The sequence below is a fragment of the Mustela erminea genome, chromosome 12 (genome assembly GCF_009829155.1).
Source record: "Mustela erminea isolate mMusErm1 chromosome 12, mMusErm1.Pri, whole genome shotgun sequence".
NCBI classification, from domain to species: Eukaryota; Metazoa; Chordata; class Mammalia; order Carnivora; family Mustelidae; genus Mustela; species Mustela erminea.
In genome coordinates, this window is record NC_045625.1 from 38,361,447 (window position 1) to 38,384,463 (window position 23,017).

At 40.7% G+C, this 23,017-nt stretch overlaps 1 long non-coding RNA gene across 1 annotated transcript in view; it reads left to right on the forward strand.

Annotated features, from left to right (window-relative positions):
- The first annotated feature begins 621 nt into the window (after nucleotides 1–621).
- The window catches only part of LOC116570919, a 39,790-nt gene continuing 17,394 nt past the window's right edge, over nucleotides 622–23,017 (forward strand). Inside the window, exons 1-2 of the long non-coding RNA XR_004277598.1 lie at nucleotides 622–781; nucleotides 6,690–6,787. This is a non-coding gene — a long non-coding RNA (uncharacterized LOC116570919). The remainder of the gene's footprint in view (nucleotides 782–6,689; nucleotides 6,788–23,017) is intronic.

Genomic DNA, 23,017 nt, shown 5'->3' on the forward strand with positions numbered 1-23,017 from the left:
AATAAATAAATCTTTAAAAACCAAAAAAACCAAAAACAGTTGAGTGAATCAGAACCTGTATTGTTTCTTTATTGAAAGGCTTACCTCTGCAGTGGCCAATTTGATTGTGACCACTCTGGTGCTGAGGAAAAGGAACTCCTGTTTTACCTGAAGGAGCTCCGATGTATAGGTTCTACCATATTATGTGTTTCTCATTGCTAAGAGCAATAAAAAATTAATGGCTTATTTGTGGATTATTGCTTAGTTGATAGGAAACTATCTTGGAGGCATTTTTTAAAAATAATATGTTCAGGGGAAAAATTTGGCTGTTGGGTACTATCTACTAATAAGAAGGGGATGATGGATTAAACAAGAGTTACTTTCCCAGAGTAATCATTAAATATTTATGTAGGGCACAGCAAATGAACATAATAGAAATGAGTTTTGGCAAGTTAACAGCACCATTTATCTTTAAAGCACTTTATAAAAACAAACTAATTAATCCTCCCACCCCGTATATATGATAAAGTGAAAATAATGTAATCCTCTCTTTTGTTTTTTCTCCATCAACTTAGTTTTATTTGAATAACTTTTAGTTGGCATGCGTTTTCGATCCTCCTCGGTTGTCTTCCTCAGTGATAGAGTCATTGCGGCCCCCTGGGAGACCCACTTGATGACGTGACATTCCCAAGGAGACGATGAAGTCAAACCGAGCTGGCTGATTCCAGCTGGAGAGCTCATTTATAACTTTCTCAAGCTGCAAAGGAGGTGGAGCTTCCCAGGGGACCACAGCTCCAGACAGGTCAGCCATTCCTTCCAGACCTTTCTCACTGGGTGGAAAGTGAAAAGTCAGGTTCTGCCATGATTTTGCTAAACTGTTTAGTATCTTCCTGCTGACAGCCTGCCTTCTGTTTACATAAATGGACCTTGTAGGCAGTTTATCAACTTACCAATTTTGTTGATTTCTTTTCTCCCAGTTTTATTGAGATATCATGGGCACATAACATTCAATTACTTTAAGATGGATAATATAATGATTTTATATAACGTATATTGCAAAGTGAGCACCATAATAAGTTTACTCAACATCCCTCGCTCACATAATCATATTTTTTTGTTGTGATGAGAACTTCTAAGATTTATTCTCATAGCTACTTTGACTGATGCAATATAGTATTATTAACTGTAGTCACCATGCTCTGCATTTCATCCCCGGAACTTACTGATCTTATAACTGGAGGTCTGTACCTTTTGACCTTGTGTAGCTTTCAGCCAGTGCCCCTCCACAAATCCTTTGGCAACCATGACAACTATCAGTCTCTTCCCTGTTTCTGTGATTCAGTTTTTAATGATTCTACATATAAGTGAGATCATGTAGTATTTGTCTTTGTCTGACCTACCTCACTTAGCATAGTGACCTCAAGGCCCCTCCATGTTGTTGCAAATGATAGGATATCCTTTTTTTGGCTATATAATATTCCATTGTGTATATGTATATGTATATGTATATGTATCTATCTATCTATTTATCTATCTATCACATTTTATTAATCCATTAATCTAACAGTGGAGACTTTTTATGTCTTAGCTATTTTAAATAATGCTTTAATGGATGTGGGAGTACAGATATCACTTGAGATAGTGATTTCACTATCTTTGGATATATGCCCAGAAATGGAGCTGCTGGATCATACTTTTTTATTTTTATTTTTTAATAACTTTAAGTTTTGATATAATTTTAAATATAACAGACAAGTTGCAAGAATAGTATAAAGAACTCCCCTATATTCTTTATTCCAGTTCTGCCAATTATTTACATTTTACCCTATGTTTATCATATTTTTTCTCTTTTATTTTTTCTGAATCTCAAAAATAGAGTATAACCCGATTTTCTTAGAATAATTCTGTATACGTAAATGCTCAATATTTGAAAGATTGATATCTCAAAAAGAATTTTTTTAAGAAGTGCTTGGGTGGCTCAGTCATTCAAGCATCCAGCTGTTGATTTTGGCTCAGGTCATGACCGCAGGATTGTGGGATGGAGCCCCGAGTCGGGCTCCATGCTGGGTATGGAGCCTACTTAAAATTCTCTCTCTCCCTCTCTGTCCCTCCCCCCCACCCCACTCTCCCTTTCTTAAAAAAAAAAAAAATCAAAGAATATTTTTTACAGGTCTGTTTTAAAGACAAGACTATTTAAATGGCAATAGTATTTAATAGAGTCAAATGACTCAAGAATTAAAAAATGTGAATTTTGCATTTGAAGTAAATCTGTTAAAGTTAGGGCCAGTGCTGCCACATAGTAGGCATTCAAGTTTTCTATGACTAAATGATTATAACTTACTTAAAAGCCTAAATATTCCAAAACTGTTTGTATTTCCTCTCAACACATTTTCTTTCTGCAACAAAGGGATGGATGAAAGTAACCTTTATTCTATAATTTAGAACATGAGTATTTAACCTTTCAAACTTGTTTAATAATGCAAACCACAGACTAATAAGTTATCTTTACATTAGTGACTTTTTTTATTAGCTGCTTCTTCAGCTTAATAACTGTAAAAAGTCAACACATTCACAGCTGTGTTAGGTCTTAGGTTAATTTATGTCAGTTTTGATTTGGAATCAGAGAAATGAATTTATCTTAAAGCAAAAAGAATATGATGATATGAAAAGTCTAAAATCTCCAAATAAATTTAAAGTATCTGAACCAAAGGATTCCCTCATCATTACTTCATCACTTTTGGTAAGGAAAATGGGATAGGCCTACTTGTGCCAATGTCTTTTTTGAAAGGATCTGTGATCAGTCAGATTATACTTTTTGGGTCAAGGCACTCTCTTGACATTCAACTTTACTTCCAAGGAGACAGCATTTAATTTTTTATTAACAAAATGTTATTATGACATGGCTCATATTGTCAAAAGAAATTAAAATATCAGATGAATATTCTAATTTTGTCTCTGTGGTCAGGTGCCTGAAGGCACTGTGTTATTTGTGGTGGATGTGGACACCCGTGATGGTTAACTTTATGCATCAACTTGACTGGGTCACAGGGAGCCCAAACATTTGGCCAAGCACTATCCTGAATGTGTCCATAAGGATGGTTCTGGATGAGATGAACATTTCAGTTGGTAGACTGAGTAAACTGGATTGCTTTTCCTAATGTGAGTGGACCTCATCCAGTCAGTTGAAGACCTGAATAGAATAAAAAGGCTGAGTAAGAGGGAACTTCACTTGCCTGACTGTTGAACTAGGACATCTGTCTTCCCCTGCTCTCAGACTGCAATCATACTCTTGGCTCTCCTGGGTCTTTAGCTTACTGACTGTAGATCTTGGAACTTGTCAGCCTCCATAATTTTATGAGCTAACTCCTTTTCCATTGTTCGTTTCTTCTTTCCTTCCTTCTTCCTACCCTACTCCCTTCATTCCTCCTCCCTTTCCACCCCCATTCCCGAAACCAGTATCTATTGATTCTGTTTCTCTGTAGAATCCAGACTAACCAAACATCCTTTTTTTTAAAAAAAGATTTTTATTTATTTATTAGACAGAGAGAGATCACAAGTAGGCAGAGAAGCAGGCAGAGAGAGAGAGAGGAGGAAGCAGGCTTCCCACTGAGCAGAGAACCTGATGTGGGACTCTAGCCTAGGACCCTGGGATCATGACCTGAGCCGAAGGCAGAGGCTTTAACCCACTGAGCCACCCAGGCACCCCGTAACCAAACATCCTTTTAGGACATCTGCCCATTTCACAGGCATTCCCTCTTCTTTGGCCTCTATTTTCTAACCTGAGTTGATGGTTTTTATAGTCATTTTGTTCTATTTGACCCCACCTCCCATATGAATTGTCCAGAGGTGGCCATCTGACTCCATGTGGGCTTTTCAGATTACTCACAGGTTAAACCTGAGAAGGAGGGGGAAAGCACAGTTTCCTGTTTGGCCAACATGTAACATTAGACTTAGGAGCTGTGAGTGGCCGTTTCTGTCATCTGGGTGAGAAGCAGAGAGAGCTGGTCTGTAGCGTGAGTAAAGTGGCACAGATGAAAAGCAAAGAAAAGGTTCCTGACCCACTTCTCATTCCTGTTTTCATCACTTTCTCAGTCCTGGATGCTTCCTTCTTCGGTTTATGTAATGCACCTGTATCACACCCCCCTACCCTCTACCTTGTCTTTTATTTTTTACTTTTGCTGGCTGAAGTTGGTTTCTGCATCAGTAGTGTGACCAGTACATTGGCTTGGCACCTTATTTACTTCTCTTTGTATGTTAGCTGGAGCCAATGAGAAAGTCAAAGAAAAGGCAGGATGGGAACCTGCTCAGGTATAGCTCACTGAGAAGCAACCACAAAATATTATTTTGTAAAACTTCCCTTCATGTCAATTCTAGTTTGAAGCCAACATTTTCATGAAATAGCCCCAAGTGAAACATCCATTCCTAAATTAAGAAAATAATGCCCAAGCCAGGATGTATTGTTTAACTCTTCTTCAAAATGTTGATTTGATGCTGTCAAGAGACCACACTGTACTGTGAAAATTTGTTTTCTCTGTCAATTATTTGGCGTGATGAATTCAACGTTAAGGTTTTGTTTCTTCTTTGCTAAGGTAGTGCTCATTAATTGTGAACATGTATATGAATCCTTCTAAGGTATTATGAACACCATGTAAAATTCGTGTGAGAAATAACTGTAGTTATTTACCTTGGAATTAAATAAGATGTGTTTAATACCTGGCGCATAGTAAGGTCTACATAAATGTTAACTGTTATTTTCAGATTCAGAAGAAAACTGCTTAGACTTTATTATTTGCAATCTTATGTGATTCTTTCCATGCACAATGTAAGCATTGTTATTTTGCTCTGCACCTATCCGCATGGAAAACTCCTGTAACAGATGTGGGGAAGTAAAGCTGTGGGACTTCTGGTCAACATCTAAACAGAGGCATCCCTGCTGCAGACTCTGCCTAGCAGTGCTATTGAAGACAAGGACATAAAATAACTCTTTTTTTAAAAAAAGATTGTATTTATTTATTTGACAGAGAGAGATCACAAGTAGGCAGAGAGGAAGGGGGGCAGGTGTGGAGACAGGCTCCCAAGCAGGGAGCCTGATGTGGGGCTCAATCCCAGGACCCTGGGATCATGACCTGAGCCGAAGGCAGAGGCTTTAACCCACTGAGGCCCAAAATAATTCCTTTTAATAACAAAATGAGAATAGGACTCCGGTGTTCCAGCTCCAGCAACAACCTAGAACACAGTAGAGGCCTCAGATGCTGCCCTGAACCAATCCTTGCCAGTTCACTACTGATGGGTGTGAGTGAGCCGCTCAAGAGAAGAGGGAAGGGAAAAGGTAGGCAGAATTCTTATTAAGGTATTTCTACTTCTGGCAGATCGCTACTTGGTTATGTAGAGCAACACATTTATCTGGAGGCCTTTTTAAAAAAAAGTGAACGTTGCCTTATAATGAATACTAAATAAAACCGATAGAATCCAGATTAATTTTTAATGAGCAGCAGTTGTGTACTGCATGTAATAATATTGAAATTAATACATAATTAAAGTAGATTTGTACAGAATAATTCACTTGAGAGTTGAGGAGTGGAGAACAAAATTGAACATCTCCAGAGGCGACCCACAGCTCTGTATCTTGATTTTTCAGACACCAAGAGAGATCAGTGTTTTCTTGAGGCAAAGTCACACTTTCTAGAGGCGTGGGAGATCACTGGGAACTTTGATCTGGTCTACGACCTTCCATGTTAGTTCATAGGAGGCCCCACTGAACATTAATTAGGACAAAGTCTGCACACGTCACAGCCTTGCCTAGAGCACTGTTACCATTACAATGACTTCTTCTGCATTTTCACTAGCTAATGATTTTCACCTTTCTTACATCACTGATTGACTTAAGGTGATTATTAAGTAAGGTGACTGCTTCACTGACAAAGTAAGCAAGCAGTGCTATCAGTCGACATAGCTTTAAATACAAATCGAATTTATTCTGTTGTAGATATTATAATGGAACAATGGACACCCCCAAAATGACAAGGAAAATGCACTGGGATCCACTTCCTTGTTCTGTGACTCTACTGCAGTAAATGACCACATTGTCACTTCTGGAGAGATCGTCTCTGTGTAAGAGAGAGTAGTTGTGAATTTCAGCCAAATGGTCCTTAGTGAACAACTGCCTTTTTTTTTTTTTTTTAAAACTCAGCATCAATCTCCCCTTCCTCTGCCCTTATCTCCCAGTTTTCTTGGGGGTAGCAGCTCTCCCACACTTGCAGTCTGTGTACTGAAGATGGGGTTGACTTCGTCCTTGGTTCAAAGAGTGGACTTGTGACTTGGAAGGTCACATCCACTCCGTCTGCTGTGATTGGTTCAGAAATGCGCATGTGATCCAAACTGGCACAAACAGAGCCAATATAACTCAGTCTGGAGCTTTAGGAAACTGTTGGGAGAGAAGCTTTCTCTTTTTCTATGGTTGAAGAGCTGAGAAGAGGTAGACCTCGGGTGAATTATTCTGTACAAATCTACTTTAATTATGTATTAATTTCAATATTATTACATGCAGTACACAACTGCTGCTCATTAAAAATTAATCTGGATTCTATCGGTTTTATTTAGTATTCATTATATTTAGTATTCATTATGCCTAGAGTGGGGCCTGGGTGTCTGCATTTCCAACATTTTAGACACATGGTAAATACACACTTTCTCTTTTTCTATGGTTGAAGAGCTGAGAAGAGGTAGACCTGGAACTGGGAGCTGTATTTAGACACAATGCCTTCCAGAGAAAGAAGCCAACATGGAGAGAAGCAGATGTGAACGAGAGGTAGGCAGCTTCCTACAACATTATTTAAATACACAAACCCAGCTGTGACTGGAATTGATCAACATTTGGACTTTTCGGTTCCATGAACGATAAATTTTCTTTTTTTGAGTTGGATTTTCTGCTACTGTAGCTCCAAGAGTCTTGACTTGTAGAGCACTCTCAGAAGTCTGTAGGTTTTCTTTTCTTTAATATAGCTTAGTAGAATCCAGGACACCTCGGCCTCCCAGGCCATGTGGTCCTGCTGGAATCTGGGGGTCATACCACTTAATTTGGTCTTTGGAATCATCCGAGGCCACTACCTCTATGAGTAACCCCTCTGGCCCAGGACAAGTGGGGAGGAGGAGCAAACAGGAGGAAGTAAATCTGGAGATTGAAAAGTGTCCCACTTTTCTAGAGCCCCTGGTGTGAGAAGCTTCCTTCTCACAAGGAGGGCAGAGCCTCTCCAACTTCAAGGGGTATACAAATCACCTGAGGAACTTGCTAGAGAGGCAGTTGTGATTCAGTAAATGCCTAGAGTGGGGCCTGGGTGTCTGCATTTCCAACAAGCTTCCAGGATGCTACTGGGCCAAGGACCACACTCAGAGTTACAAGGTGCTGATAGGGTTTTGCATTTCATCTCCTTCAATCTAGAGTCTGGACTGAGACCCCAGACTGAGACCCCAGACCCCTAGCATTCCTTGAAGAATGAGACCCCATTCTTCAAGGAATGCTAAAGGAGAGATTTTCCTTGAATCTTCTCCTCCCCTCTTGGCACAGCTGTTGAGCTAGAAAATGTTTTGCCGAGGGTACACAGGTTATGGCTGTGGATCAAATGCCTAGAACAGCCTCCGGTTTCTTGACAAAAAAATCACATTTTTATTCTTAAATAATTTACATAACTTTTATCTAGCTCTCAGATAAAAACTCCCACTTACATTCTTGCTGTTAATCTTAAAGTTTCACCAGAAGGTGGAACATGTCTTATTACAGATGACCACAAGCCAGCTTTTCCCTGACCAAACTGAGACAGACGGTGTATTTTTCTCGCCGCCATGCAACTGTGAACGTCAGTCTAGATTTTTCCAGACCCATTGCTAAGTGGTCTTGAAGGAACCTAAAACCTGTGTTACAGTTTTAGAGAAATGGGACAGTGAAGCCTTTTATTTAATAAACACTCATCAATTCTTACATTATTTTTGCTAATTTATTGTTGGTAATAAACACATCAGTTCTTATGGGCTTATCCTGAGCCTACAAGTTTTTTTAACCTATATTCTAAAATGAGAGGATAAGTATAACAAGAGGGAGAACTCCATGTCATTGCTAAAAGAGGGTAGAGTGAAATAAGATTTCAGTAATTTCTGGAACATATAAGCAGATGGAGGAGGGCTGAAGAAAGACGAGTTAACAGATCCCTCCTTGCAGCACAAAGTGGGGGGGGGGCACTGCAGGGGTGACTGGGTGATTCTAGACTCAAATTTACAAGTGACTATGGGAACTGAGCCAGTCTGTGGGATGATGAGCTAGAATGTAGGCTTTTGGGGTCCACCTACAGAGATATTTCCTTAGAAAACTGGTAGTAGATACGATGTTAAACTAGAGGTCTCGTACAAGTGAAGCCTTCAAAAATGTGGGAGATGAGGGGCGCCTGGGTGGCTCAGTCCTTAAGTGCTTGTCTTCGGCTCAGGTCATGATGCCAGGATTCTGGGATTGAGCCCCGCATCGGGCTCCTTGCTTAGCAGGAAGCCTGCTTCTCTTTCACCCACTCCCCCTGCTTGTGTTCTTTCTCTGTCCAATAAATAAATAAATAAATATTTTTAAAAATGTGGGAGATGATCGTATATGTCTTAATATAATGGGCTGGGAAAGAATCTGAAGAACCTCTGGTGGGAGAGGAAAGGACAGGGAAGTAGACAAATAGGTAAACATGGAGTAATGAAGTGTGTGAGTGTGTGTGTATGTGTGTTTACGTGTGTATATGTGTGTGTGCATATGTGTCTTTAAAATCTGAGAATTTCTCAGGAGGTTTAAGGGAGACAATAGCATAATAGTTAGACTTCAGAAATCTGCCTCTTGTCAGTTATTAGAATAAGATACAAGCTTGATTAGTATTCCTACTAGGCCTTTTGTTTAACTTGCAGCAAAGGGTTTTATTTCCCTGAAATATGATTCCAATATGATGATCATAAGCCTTGGTTAATTTTAAGACATTTCTCTTCACTTATGAAAAAGGGCTCATCAGCACTCCTTGCCAAAAACTCATTAAAATACCTTTTAAGCTCTGCGTTAAGGTCATTTTTAGTATTCGTTGCAGTGTTAATTAGAAAACTGCGGTCTCCTTTATTCCTACCAGAATCCCTTTCCAGTAGCATCTTTGGCTCCGGCATTTTGCTGACGACCCTGTTTCCCCGAATTTAACAGAATAAATGGCTCTAGTTTTGCTTTGCTGTATTTTCTTTAGCTATTAGTTTTGCAGCCTCGATCACTGATAAACCCAAAAGCTGTCATTTATTTATTTATTGAGATGCTCTTCACATTTTCCACAGAGTCGGAGAAGATACCAACTAAATTAGTTATTGCAAAAGTGAGATCACAGAAAATAAATTTATATGTTCAGAGTACTAACTTCCATCAAGTTGAATCTCACTTTGCTAAAAGTACAAAATGTCTCATATGTAAATTCAATATATACTTAACTGCTGCATCTTTGCAGACATTCAGCAAATATAATTTGGTTATTGCCTTTGGGAAAATGCACAGAGGAAAAATGTAAACTTTATATTGCACGTGTGCAGGAAATTTGAAGGGGACACAGGAAATCTAGCTTCCGGTTCCAGTTATGGTCCATGTTTGTGTAACATGGCAGGGACAAACACTAAACCAGGGTTTATAAAACTTGTGTCATGTGGGCCTGACCATACTGCTAGGTGTCCTCATGATGTGACTTCTGGTGGAATTCAGAGTCAGTGATAAGGTTATGCAGGAGGGAGAGCAAGGAGGGAAAGATAGACTGGGAATGAGAATAGGAATGGGCAGAAGCAGTCTTTTTATAACCTAATCTCAGAAGTGACCTACTATTACCTTTACCTGTTCTGTTATCAGAAGCACATTACTAAGTCCAGCCACACTCAAAAGCAAGGAAAGTAAATACTTGGAGGGACAGAATATCAACGAATTTGTAAACCTGTCTTTAAAACCTCCATAGTAGGGGCGCCTGGGTGGCTCAGTGGGTTAACCTCTGCTTTCGGCTCAGGTCGTGATCCCAGGGTCCTGGGATCGAGCCCCGCATCGGGCTCTCTGCTCCGTGGAGAGCCTGCTTCCTCCTGTCTCTCTGCCTGTCTCTCTGCCTGTCTCTCTGCCTGCCTCTCTGCCTACTTGTCATCTATGTCTATCAAATAAATAAATAAAATATTAAAAAAAAAACAACCCTCCATAGTACTCTCTGTCCACTCCTTCTCCGAGTTGTGCGGGGCACGTATCACAGGGCTGCACATGGCAGCGCTGGTGAGGAGCCAGGAGGTCAAGGACCAGGAGTAGGAGATAGGACAAATCTAAGGTTTCCTGCAGAAATTTTGGATAAGGAGTAGGGATAAATGTAAAGCAGTAGAGCACAGTGGTTGAGGACTTCCAGTCAGGCATACCTCATGTGATTCCCAGTGCTTTCTCTCCCTAGTTCTTGCCAGTAACCACCCACCCTGCTTCACTTTTATTGAGATATATAGTTGACCCTTGAACAACATGGGAGTTAGGGGCACTGACCCCCACACAGTTAAAAATCTGTGCATAACTTTTGACTCCCTCCCCAAAACTTAACTACTCATAGCCTGCTGTTGACTAGAAGCCTGCTGATAACATAAACAGTTGGTTAACATGTGTTTTATATGTCTTTTATACTGTAGTCTTACAGTAAAGTAAGCTAGAGAAAAGAAATTGTTTTTAAATTGTTGCAAATCTTCAAAAAAATGTCCAGTATATTAAGTTTAAAAAAATCTGCATGTAAGTAGATCCATGCAGTTCAAACTTGTATTATTCAAGGGTCAAGTATAATTGACAGTAATTTAACATTTTACATTTCGTTTTTTAAAAAAATCTGTATAAAAGGGTAATAAATGGCACTGAATTTGCCAAACCCATGTGATCACTTCTCACATTAAATTCTGTGAGCTCTGTTGGCTCTGGTTCTTCCACTACAACGTATCTCAAGTCTGTCCACTTTCCTCCATACCCACTGCTACCTCTTTGGACCAAGCCAGCCTCTACCATCTCCAATCTGGATGGCCGTAAAGACCTCCTCACTTGTTCCCCCCGTTCCTACTTATTTATAGTTCATTCCCTACATAGCAACCAGAATCATCTTTAAAATTACAAATCATATCATACCATGGCTCAGCTGAAAATATTCAGTGTTTCCATGTTTCCACAGAATCAAGGGCGCCTGGGTGGCTCAGTCGTTAAGCCATCTGCCGTCAGCTCAGGTCATGGTCCCAGGGTCCTGGATTGAGCCCTGCATCAGGCTCCATGCTCAGTGGGAAGCCTGCTTCTCCTACTGTCACTGCCCTGCTTGTGTTTCCTCTCTCGCTGTGTCTCTGTCAAATAAATAAATAAAATCTTAAGCAAAACAAAACAGAATCAGAATTCCTTGCTATGAACTGCGGCATCATCCAACTCCCACCTACCTTTCTAGACTCACCTTGGACCATCCTACCTCTAGGATACCAGATTGTTTCCTACCTCAGGACCTTTGCATCTGTTCTGTCAACCTGGAATCCCTTCCTTCAGATGTTTACGTGGTTGTCTCCCTCATGCTCTTCAGGTCTCAGCTTGGATATTATCATCCCTGATCATGCTTTCCAGAGTAGAATTCCCCTCTTTGGGCATTTTTCTCTCTTCATTTAGTTTCTTCTCAGGACTATCACCATCTGTAATTATCTTGTTATTGTTTATTTTCTTATTTATTGCTGTCTCCAACTGCCTGGAAAGCAAGGGCAGTGAGGACAATGCCCTGTCTATTCCATTTGCTTGCTCTTGTATCCTAAGAGGTTAACCCCATCCATGGATTATAATAAACTCTTGATAAATAGTTACTGAATGAATGAGAAAACATATGTTAAATGCTTAGCACAGTGTCCAACACATAATAGGTGGCAAATATAGATAATTACACATTGAATACATTAACATCTATTTCACAGGGCTTTGATGAAGTGATTAGTTGGGATAATATGTGAAGGACACTAACTGCAGCATCTACTACTACTATTAAATTATCAACTACTATTAATTGAATGTATAGTGAAGCATTTATGTAACGGGCATGGAGAGGGATTGATAGATGGCTACCGGCATCGGCATATTTAGGAGCCTTTAGATGTTTATCTGAATTTTCCAACTTTCATATTGGTATCGCTTAGATTTAAAAATCCCACGCTAACAAGTGTTGGGTTCCACATGGAGACGTGTGAGACAAGTGAGCATATTGTTTTGGGCACAGCTTATACTGTGAAGTCAGTTAAGTGAATAGACCTTACTGTTGGAGGCATCATTAACTCAAGTATTTTGTTAGTGTGCCATTCCTACACTTGACAGAATCAGTCTTGTTTGTGCTAGAATATTTCTGCTCTTGCAACAGGGATATGGATGAAAATTTTTAGGTAATGTTGGAAAAACCATCAGCTGAAAAAAAAGAACAAACCCAAACCTCCTCTAATCTAAGGGCTGCTGCTGGTAGATTGATCAGGGGTGCTGGATCTCCCACTGGACCCCTCCACCCCCAACCCCAGGATCACACTGCATGCTGCCTCCCTTGGCCAAGAGCCTGGCACATAGATGATGCTCATCACAGCTTGTTAAAATCAAGGACATGTGAGTTACAGTCTCCATCAGCACATTATGCACAGTGTAAGAGCAGTGAATATGGGACCGAATGAAGACTTTGCTGGCTCTGAGTCACTCTCCCATTGTTTACCAGCTGTGTAACCCAAGACAAATTACTTAATTCCCTAGCACCTTGGATTCTGAGACCGTAGCCTCGGAAAATGCTGTTAACTTTGTGGCACAGGATTGGTGTGGGAGCAATGGGGAGATATAAGAGCTGCAAGAGGAAAGTTGATTATTTTTACTTTCCTCCCTTGAAGCTGGCCTCAGAAAATTAGCTGGATTTCCATCTTTTCTAATCTTTTCAGCCTCTATATGAGTGAGCCTCTATATGAGACCCATGAGTGAGAGAGTGGCCTGTAATCTCCACACACTGTTTCCCGAAAACCAAATCCGGGGGCTTCAGGTTTTATACATTTTAGTATTCTACAAAATGGGACACCAGCATAGCAGATAGATACAATACACAGTCACTGATAAATATTTTGTAATGCTCTTCTGAAAGTGTAACTGGAATCCCCGTTCGATTCTTGCATCAAGCCATTGCCCTTGAGGAAGGGCTCATTAACCTGCTATCCCTCCGATTTCTGACTTCTGGAAGGGACATCCTTCCAGGGGGTCCCTTTGTAGGTTAGTAGGTACTTCTTTCTTGTCTCAAATGAGTGGTTTCTATCTCTGAGGATGTTTATCCTGAATGACTTCTGTTTTAACGGAGTTTCTGCCTCAGCCAGGAAGAGTCGCCTCACGCATCCCTCACACTGGATAGTGGTGTGGTCCACAAGATGCCTGAATAAAAAAGACACCTCTCATAGGGTCTTTATTGGCTACCCTAACAACCCTTGGAATATTCCCCTGTATTTGAAAGAAAACAAATTTGACTTGTAAATTTTGTTTTAAATTTCAACTCCGAAACTAGGTCATAATTTAATTCACATTTCTCCAGTCTTTCCATGTGACAGGCCTTGTGTTGGGATCTCGGGATTAAAAAGATGAAAGGACCTCTCTCCAGTTTTACAGAGCTTTGTGTCAAATGGGAAAGAGAAGCACGTGCCTGGCAATTCTATGACAGAGGCAGACAGAAAGGCGAGAGTCCAATCTTCCTTGTCTGCTAGTATTAGGAATTGAGGGTGGAGAGATAATGTGTAAACTATCTACCCCCCAAATTTGTGGCTTCAGACATTTGTCATAGTTTCTGTGTATCGGGGGTCTGGGCATGGTATGGTGGGGTGATTTTGCTCAGAGTTCTTTGCAAGGCTGCAGTCTGCATATTGGGTGGGCTGCAGTCATCTTGGCCTTTGATGAAAGATCTGGTTCCAAGCTCACTCACATAGTTGTTAGAGATACTCAGTTCAGGGCGCCTGGGTGGCTCAGTGGATTAAACCTCTGCCTTAGGCTTAAGGTCATGGCTTCAGGATCCTGAGATCGTGCCCCGCATCGGGCTCTTTACTCAGTGGGGAGCCTGCTTCCGCCCTCCCCTGCCCCCCTCCCCGCCCCCCCCTTTGTGTGCCTCTCTGCCTACTTGTGATCTCTCTTTTTTCTTTTCTTTTTTAAAAAATTAATTATTTTTATTAACATATAATGTATTATTTGCCCCAGGGGGTGATCTCTCTTTCTGTTAAATAAATAAAATCTTAAACACACACACACACACACACACACACACACACACACACACACACACACACAAAACAAACAAACCAACCAAAAAAGAAATACTCAGCTCTTCCCAGGCTGTTGGACCGAGGGCCTCCATTTTTCACTGGCTGTTGGCTGAAGGCTGCCCCCAGTTTCCTGCTTTGTGGGTCTCTGCATAGGACATCTCCCCCATGGCAGTTGCTTCATGAGAATGAACTAGCAAGAAGAGCCAGCAAGAGAATGGGGTAAGACCAAAGTCACAGTCTTCTATAGCCTAATCTTTGAAGGGACCTGGCATCACTTTTTGCATGTTCTGTTCATGAGAAGCAAGTCACGAGGTTCAGTCTACACTGAAGGGGAGAGATTTACACACAGACACGAATACCAGGTGAGGATCTTTAGGAAGCTTCTTACTATAGAAGAGTGAGCACTCATCACGGCGGACTTGGGATGGAGGAAGAGGAGGGACACATTCAAGGAAAAGGAATCCAAATGAGCCAAACCAAGAGAGCACAGGGGAGGTGTGATCGGAGAATTTCAAACATTTGGCTGGATTTCGGAGTGCAGGGGTGGAGTAATGGTAATGGTAAAGGTTGAAGATGAGGCTAGAAAGAGAGGGAAGACACAGGTTATGAGTGCCTTTGTATAGAGAAATAGAGAATGAACTTCATCCCCAAATGCCGATAGTATTAAGGATTTTATTTTATTTTTTATTTTATAAAGATATATATATATATCTTCATATATATATATATATATATATATATATATATATATATTTATTTATTTGACAGATAGAGATCACAAGTAGGCAGAGAGGCAGGCAGAGAGAAAGGGGGAAAGCAGGGTCCCTGCTGAGCAGAGAGCCCGACCTGGGGCTTGATTCCAGGAACTTGAGATCATGACCTGAGCCGAAGGCAGAGGCTTCATCCCCGAGCCACCCAGGCCCCACTATTAAGGATTATAAAGGAGAATCACGATTCCACATTTATCTTTGAAAGATCCCTCTCTGGCCATGTTTACAGAGGGGTCATTTATCACATTTACAATTGATCCCATAATTGATCCTCATAACCCACATTCACATCAGCTTACCTGACCTATGGAAGCAAAGAGTTTGAGGGCTCTTGAAGAAGCAATTGGGAATCAGTCACTGGGGTGGTTGTGGGTCCTGCTGGTTGTGACATGGCAGAAGTGGGGGCGACTGATCCTTTCTTCTTGCCCAGGAAAACTGGGAAGACTTACATTTATCCCTGGATAAAACATAATCAGTCTTTATAGATTCTTCACTTTAGCCCTGCTCCCTGAGAACATCCCAGTGTCTCTATCTTGAAGCTTATGGTTCTGCACTTGGAAAGTTTTGAAAAACTATTGGCAGAACACTAAAAGACAGGACAAATACGGACCTACTCTGGTGATGTTTTAGAGATGTAGAACATTTTAAAAGTAGAGCACCATAACTGTCATGGCCTCAGTTCCTTGTTTGTAGAGCTGGAGTCTTGAACATGGTGGTCACTGAAGTGTTGGAGAGTTTCACATTCTAAGGTTTTCTGCGAAAGGCATAGTTACTGATAATTCTGCTTGTTTATTTTACTTCCAGAGATTAACCTTGAGGCGGAGTATATTCTTCGCCTTTCAAGCCTAACACTAATTCTTTGATGTTTTGGGGTCATACCATCGTGCAGAAAGGCTTTTTTTTTCTTGTACTATTGCGACATGTGCAGAAAAGCAGTTGCTGTGTTAACTTGGGAACTTGTGAGTGCATTCACTTCCCACTCTACTGCTGACAGGTGAACTTTTTCTTTTCCAGGAGAGGCATTGCCATTTCCAACAGGGTATATATATAATGCATGAAAAGAGGGTCAGCCTGGAGTAATAGAGCAGATGCGAAGAGACTGTCTCACAGTTGTCAGTCCTCTGGGAAGGAAAAAGGGGCCACACGTGCATCGTGCATCTGAGTTTGCTCAGAGTCGTCTCTGTTCTCCCTCCTCCCACCTGCTTCTGGAGTGGAGTGGTGCTGAGGCTGGGCAGTGCTGGAGCAATCCAAACATGCCCCTTTTGAGGAGAGAGGAATCCTGTGTGGTTAGATAAAGGGGCTCTCTGTTTACCGCTATGCACAGGCCCTTGAACTTGATGTCACGTGAAGATGGCAAAAGAATTTCCGGGGAATGTTGAGACCGCTATTGTGCGTATCATTTCTTGAGCATATTTACTCACATGGGAAATGTGGGATTGTGAGGTACCTGCAGATGTTCCTCAGTAAGGAGGCGGTAAGATCTTCTAGCAACTGCAAGAGGGATATTTACGGGCTTCAAATCTATTTTTAATTATTTTTAATCTGGGTGACTCATACATGGGTATATGATTTGCTTATACATTTTAAAAAAGATTTTATTTATTTATTTTTGTCAGAGAGGGAGAGTGAGCACAAGCAGGGGGAGTGAGAGAGGGAGAAGCAGACTCTTCACTGAGCAGGAAGCCCCACATGGGGCTCAATTTCAGGACCCTGAGGTCATGACCAGAGCCAAAGGCAGACACTTAACAGACTGGGCCACCCAGATGTCCCATGACTTGCTTATACATTTTTAAATGGAGGAAACAGTAGGTGGCTATGGAACTTTTAAACAGCCTTCTTAAGGTACAATCAACACATTTAACTGTACATGTTTTAAAATACATAGTTTGGGAAGTTTGACATAAGAATATACTTGTGAAACCATTACCACAATCAAGAAAATGAAAACATCCATCATCCCTAAAAGTTTCTTTAAATTCCTTTGTACTGGGACGCCTGGGTGGCTCAGTGCGTCGAAGCCTCTGCCTTCGGCTCAGATCATGATCCCAGGATCCTGGGATTGAGCCCCGCATCGGGCTCTCTGTTCGGCGGGGAGTCTGCTTCCTCCTGTCTCTCTTCCTGCTTCTCTGCCTACGTGATCTCTGTCAAATAAATAAATAAAATCTTTAAAAAAAAAAATAAATTCCTTTGTACTCTGTCTCTTCTGTTCTACATCACCCTCAGTCTCCCAATCACTGATTTCCTTTCTGCCACTATTGATCGTTTTGCGTTTTCTGGAATTCCTGTATGTGTAATCATACAGCATCTGCTCTGTGTCGGTTGGCTTCTTTCACTTCACATATTTATTTTGAAATTCACCAGTGTTTTTGCATGTAACAAGAATTTATTCCTTTTTATCACAGAATAGTATACCATTGAATGGATGTTCCATGATTTATTTATTTATTCACCTGCTGATGGACATTTGAGTCACTTCCAGGTTGTCACAAATAAAGTTGCTATACACATTCTTTTTTTTTTTTTTAAAGATTTTATTTATTTATTTGTCAGAAAGAGAGAGAGAGAGAAAGCACACAAGCAGGCAGAGAGGCAGGCAGAGGCAGAGAGAGAGGCAGGCTCCCCGCCGAGCAAGGAGCCCGATGTGGGACTCGATCCCAGGACCCTGGGATCATGACCCGAGCTGAAGGCAGCAGCTTAACCCACTGAGCCACCCAGGCGTCCCACTATACACATTCTTGTACAGGTTTTTTGGTGTGGACATATGCTTTCATTTCTCTTGGACAAATATCCAGGAATGGAATGACTGGATCATATTGTAAGTGTATATTTAGCTTTTTAAGAAAATAGCCAGCTGTTTTCCAAAGTAGTTGTCCTGTTTTCCTTTCCCACCAGGGGTGTGTGGTTGTTGCAGTTCCTCCATGTTCTCTCCAGTGCTTGGTATGGTCAAACTTTTCAGTTTTGACTTTTCTAATAGGGGTGTAGTAGTATCTCATTGTGGTTTTAATTTGTATTTTCTTAATGAATAATGATGTTGAAGCACACCTTGTCCTGTGCTTATTTGTCAGTTTATCTATCACTCTGTCTATCTGTTTTTGGTGAACTATATCTTTTGCTCATTTAAAAAATTGGGCTCTTTTCTTGTTCGCTTTTATAATTTATATTTTATAGGTATACATTCTTTATCAGGTATACGCTTTGCAATCATTTCCTTTCATCTAATGACTTGCCTTTTCATTCCCTTTACAGTGACTTCTGAAGGATAGAAATTTATTTATCTGTTTATTGATGGATTTTTAAAAAGATTTATTGATTTATTTAAGAGAGAGAGAGAGTAGGGGGCAGACACAGAGGGAGAAGGAGAGAGAATTGTAAGCAGGCTCCACGCTGAAGCCCTGTCAAGTGCTTGGTCACGACCCTGAGATCATGACCTGAGTTGAGACCAGGAGTCAGATGCTTAACTGACGGTACCACCCAGGTACCCCAAGGTAGAAATTTTAGATTTGAAGTCTAACTTACTAACTTATCCTTTTATGTATTAGGCTTCTGTCTTTGTATCTAAGAAATATGTGCCAAACTCAAGATCTCAGAGATTTTATCTTATGCCTTTTTCTAGAAGTTTTATAGTTTTTAGGCTTTACATTTAGATCTGTAATCCATTTTGAGTTAATTTTTTATGTGATATGAAGTTTCTGTGCTACTTTTTGAAAAATCTATCCTTGCGATATATATGATTTCAAAATTTTCCTTCTCATATGTGGCTTGTCTCCCCGCCTTAGCATTATTTTTTGCAGTATAGTATTAATTTTGATGCAGTCACATTTGTCAATTTTGTCTTTTATGGTTCATAATTTTGGAGTTGTATCTAAGTGATCTTTGCCACTTAAAAATCCCCATCCTTCAGCTATCTGTCCCCTGTGGGATAATCAAATATGCAAATATGGATGAAATAATCTTAGTATATGGAATATGCTAATATTGTAAAGACAGTGTATTATTTTAGAAATTTAAAAGGAGTCAGGGCAACTGCAAATGACAAATTAGGGACAGAAGGAGTTTTTAAACATTTTGGGGAAGAAAGGAAGAAAAAATTGCCCTGCATGTCTTTCTGTTGGTTGTTTTTTCTTAGAACAGAAGGATAATAATGATGGAGATGGGATGAGGCATAGCATCAGATGCAAATTCATGATGATAGTTGGTTGTTCACATTCTGGGGCAGGTGGTATGTGGACTTGAACTTAAAGATCGGCCATAAAGAACTAGTTTCCAACACCTTACTCTGTGAGTAATTACTGGGGATCACGGGTACTGAAAATAAAGTACTCAAATTTTTTTCTCCTACAAATACCCAATTTGGGATCCATGGGACCATTTGCCTTCCTTTCTTTTACGGGCAGGGGACCACCCTTGGTCAGTATCTTTTCCCCTTCCAATTCTTTGCTATTTTTTTTTTAAAGATTTTATTTATTTATTCGACAGAGAGAGAGATCACAAGTAGGCAGAGAGAGAGAGGAGGAAGCAGGCTCCCTGCTGAGCAGAGAGCCCGATGCGGGACTCGATCCCAGGACCCTGAGATCATGACCTGAGCCGAAGGCAGCAGCTTAACCCACTGAGCCACCCAGGCACCCATAATTCTTTGCTATTTTGATTAGGCTACATCTCCAGCCAGTCCTCGTATTTTCCTTGGTTTCAGTAGCTGCCTTCCTTTTCTATATCGTTGAAACCACCAGATGGGCTGCTTCTGTCCCCTGCGCCTAAACACATTATCATTAGCCATGGCGAGCTCTCCATGCCTCGAAGGGCCATACAGGAGCTGAAGGCAGAGGGCACACACAGAGAAAGGCAGGACCCGGGGCGTGTGCTTTTGTTAGGGCCTGTGGGTGATGTGTTGGTCAATTCGAAGCATAAGAGAGGGGGTTTTGTAAGTCTTTTAGGGGTCTTATCTAAAGGACACAAAGGGATTACAGGCCTTGGGAGGCAGGGGAAACTGCTGAACACCAGGGATACTGGGAAAGTCGTATCTTGAGCTCACTTTTGCTTGTGACCCCGTGGACTTGCATGAGGGGCTAGCATCAGTGTAAAGCCCCCAAGGCCACTTGGCCAAACAAAATGGATGCTGAGCCAGCAATACCATGGAGTAGCTTAATTTTAAACTCTGGATGTGCTTTTGTCCTAAGTGTTCATTGGACCCCTGATTTTCCTTCTCCTCCCCCATTTCTTCTTTCTTTCTATTTTATCCACGTGTTTTGAATGAGTAGTACTGCTATCTCTACTTCTACTATTCCAGCTTCTTCTCCGATGCACTGTGTCCTGGCTTCGGCCCTCCCCACTCTACTGAGACTCCCCTCCCGAAGGTCCAGTAACTCCTTCGTTGCCGTACCTAATGGGCATTTGTCAAAGCTCTTTTACTGAACTTCTTAGTTGCATTTACATTCTTCTTTGAAACTCCATACCATTGGGTACCGTGAAATTTTACTCTCTTGGTTATTTTTCTGATTCTCAGAAATTCTTTATTATCTGCTCAATAAATTTTGCCTTTTTTGTAAAAATGTAAGTGAATCATCGAAATGAATGATAAAGACCATATACACACTGAAGATTTTATTTGTTTCTTGTCAAGATTTTTAGATTGGGTACTGAAATGAATATCTTACCATTAGTTTTTGCTTTTTATTTTAGTAGGTCATATGTTCTAATTTTATTCCGTGAACTTTTCCATAACGTTAGCATAACAGAGAAAGTATCCTCCTGGATCTGTTTACCTGTTCTCTTTGCAAGAATCTGGATGGTCATTAAATCTGTGTGCCAAAAAACAGCTGAATTCAGAGTATTCAACTCACAGGACAGAAATATATAGTGTTGTGCCTTAAAAATTATGCAAGCCTTAGAAATCTGTAAATGAGAATTGAATTTGGAGCCTAGAGGTAGAAACTGTGATTAAAGAGACTATGAGAGCTGCTAAGATTTTTTTTTTTCTGGGCAGGAGTAAAAAATAAAAGCCAAATCTTATTTGCTTTTATTTCCCTACCACATAAAAAGGTAATACAAAGGCTTAGAAATACAAAGTTGCTTTTGGAATTTAAGTAGGTTTTTGTCATATAGTATAGTAATCCTTGTTTAAGTCAGTGGAGTAGTGTGGAAGCACGGAGTAAAGGATAAATTCTTTATACATCTGATTTCCCTTCTGTTTGATAGAACAGAGAGAAAACATTAAGTATGAACCTATTTTTTTTCTTTCTTGCAACATTATTGTCTCTTTACTAGATAGAATTAACCTCTAGTCAAGCCACTTTGATCATTGAAAAGATGTTAGCAGTCCTTTCATTTATTCAAATATTTCAAATACTTATCTTTTTTTTTTTTTTTTTTTTTTTTGAGAAACCTATCTAAAATGGGTGGAAAGAGGTCCAGGAAGGATTATGCCGGATAAAGCAATAGTGTTTATATTTATTCTTTATTTTGTCATAAGAGATTTTGTTTCCTTTTACTTGCTTACATGAAATATAGTTGGTTTATGCCCCATAAACAGCACTAGCCTTCTACAACGGAGGAGAGAGTGGCAGCGTGCCTGACTAATGGCCGTTTAAAGTCTCTGATGCACAGGGATCAAATTAAATAAGGCCTCTGTGTTGTCAAGATTTAGTATCTACTGATGCACCGACATTTATTCATCTGCTTTTCATTTAGCTTTGAAGCCTTGCAGGTCAGCGGCTTCTGATGGCTCTGGCCGCCTTCCAGGACCAGAGGAGGCCAAGAGCAGGTTATGAGACTGCCACCAGGTGGCAGTCTTTGACGGAGAAACCCCTGCCCTCTGGCAACTCCAGGGGCTCTTTCTCTTTTGGGTTCTTTTTCTCTCTTTTCTTCCTCCCTTTCTCTCTTGCTTTCTCCCCTCCCTCCTTCTCTCTTTCCTATGATATTTTTTGCCTCTTATTCCCATGAAACATTTCATTTGTCTTGAGGAACCCATTTATGATTTACCTAGTGTCACGATGTTCTTTCCATCTCTGGAAGAGTGAAGAGTTTTTCTGCAGGCTATCACAGCAGGAGGGACTGTTCCTTTACTCTTCATAAATGTAAAGAAGATACAGAAAAGGTGATCAAATTAAAAAAAAGAAAAAATCAAACACAAAGCCCCCACCCCAAAGCAAACTACATAAAATAACCAGAGACCAAAGGTGGATATAATCCATACTGTGCTCCCTAGGTAAAAAGTGATTAGCAGAATTGACTGCGTCTGCTTCCCTCACTGGTCAAGAAGCGACTGTTCCCGTGAGCTCGAGCAGACAGCTCAGGCTAACACCTGAAAATCTCCTCATGTCCGTTTTGCTTTTAACCTCAGAAGGAGTCTGTTTCTGTCTTGTGGACAGTTTTATCGATGGGGCATGAGGATGAAGGAGGCCTGGTCTGCGCTTCTGGGACTGGATAGTTCCTTCCTGACCAGCAGCAGCGGGGAAGATTGCATTAGTCAGTAAAAATGGTTTTTCTGAACCCGGAAGCTAGGTGCAGGTGGGATGGCGTTGACCAAACAAGTGTATTGTTTTTGCTCAGTCTCATCACTGTAGTTTACATTATAGATGAAGAAGCTAAGAATCAGGAAAGCCAGGAACTTGCCAAGACTATGTAACAGTGATCATCAGAGAAAAGAGTCAGACCCAGGTTCATTTCATGCTAAGATCCAAAGGCCGTCTAGGCTACCTGCGGTGTAAGTGTACCAGACTTTTCTCCCTGATTCCTTTTCTTTCTCCCCTGTGATCCCATTCTCCGTACTTTCTGTTTCATATCCTTGTTCTTAAATCCAGTTTCCCATCGTGCAGAGCAGATTCACGTTTCTCCATTGACAGCAGTTAGTACTAATCTCAGTGCTGTTTTAATATTCATGACTTTGATTATGAGTGAGGTAGGCATTTAAAAAAGAAACGTGTATTACTTCTTTTGTGAGTAACCGGTTC